This window comes from Loa loa (assembly GCF_000183805.2).
Source record: "Loa loa unplaced genomic scaffold supercont3.159, whole genome shotgun sequence".
Classification (NCBI taxonomy): domain Eukaryota; kingdom Metazoa; phylum Nematoda; class Chromadorea; order Rhabditida; family Onchocercidae; genus Loa; species Loa loa.
Window position 1 is genome coordinate 76,162 of NW_018108339.1, and position 409 is coordinate 76,570.

Sequence of the window (409 nt, forward strand, 5' to 3'; positions counted from 1 at the left end):
CACTATAAATCAAGGTGTAAGAGTGATGTCTTACAGAGCTTTTTGTAACAGAGCTTTAAGTAACAGAGCTTTTTGTTGACTTAGGCTTGGTTAGTAAGCTGAAGATTTCCTGGTAAGTGTCATCTCACTGATTAAAGATCAACACGATCAACACATGAGTTGTTGAGGAGGTTTGAATTTTTTTGTGTTTAATATTTAAGAGAAAAATAGAATAATAAGTGTTTGCGTTATAATCAAAATGAAGTTAACGTGTTAGCAAAAACTAAAACCAGAAAACAGTTACTTTTTTATGTTTAACTGAGTCATTGTCGTTAGCAAAGAAAAACGATGGATGAAGTAAATGAAAAACGAATTACTGCTTATTTCCAAAAACAATATGAAAGGGATAAAATGTGCTGATAACCGGAAT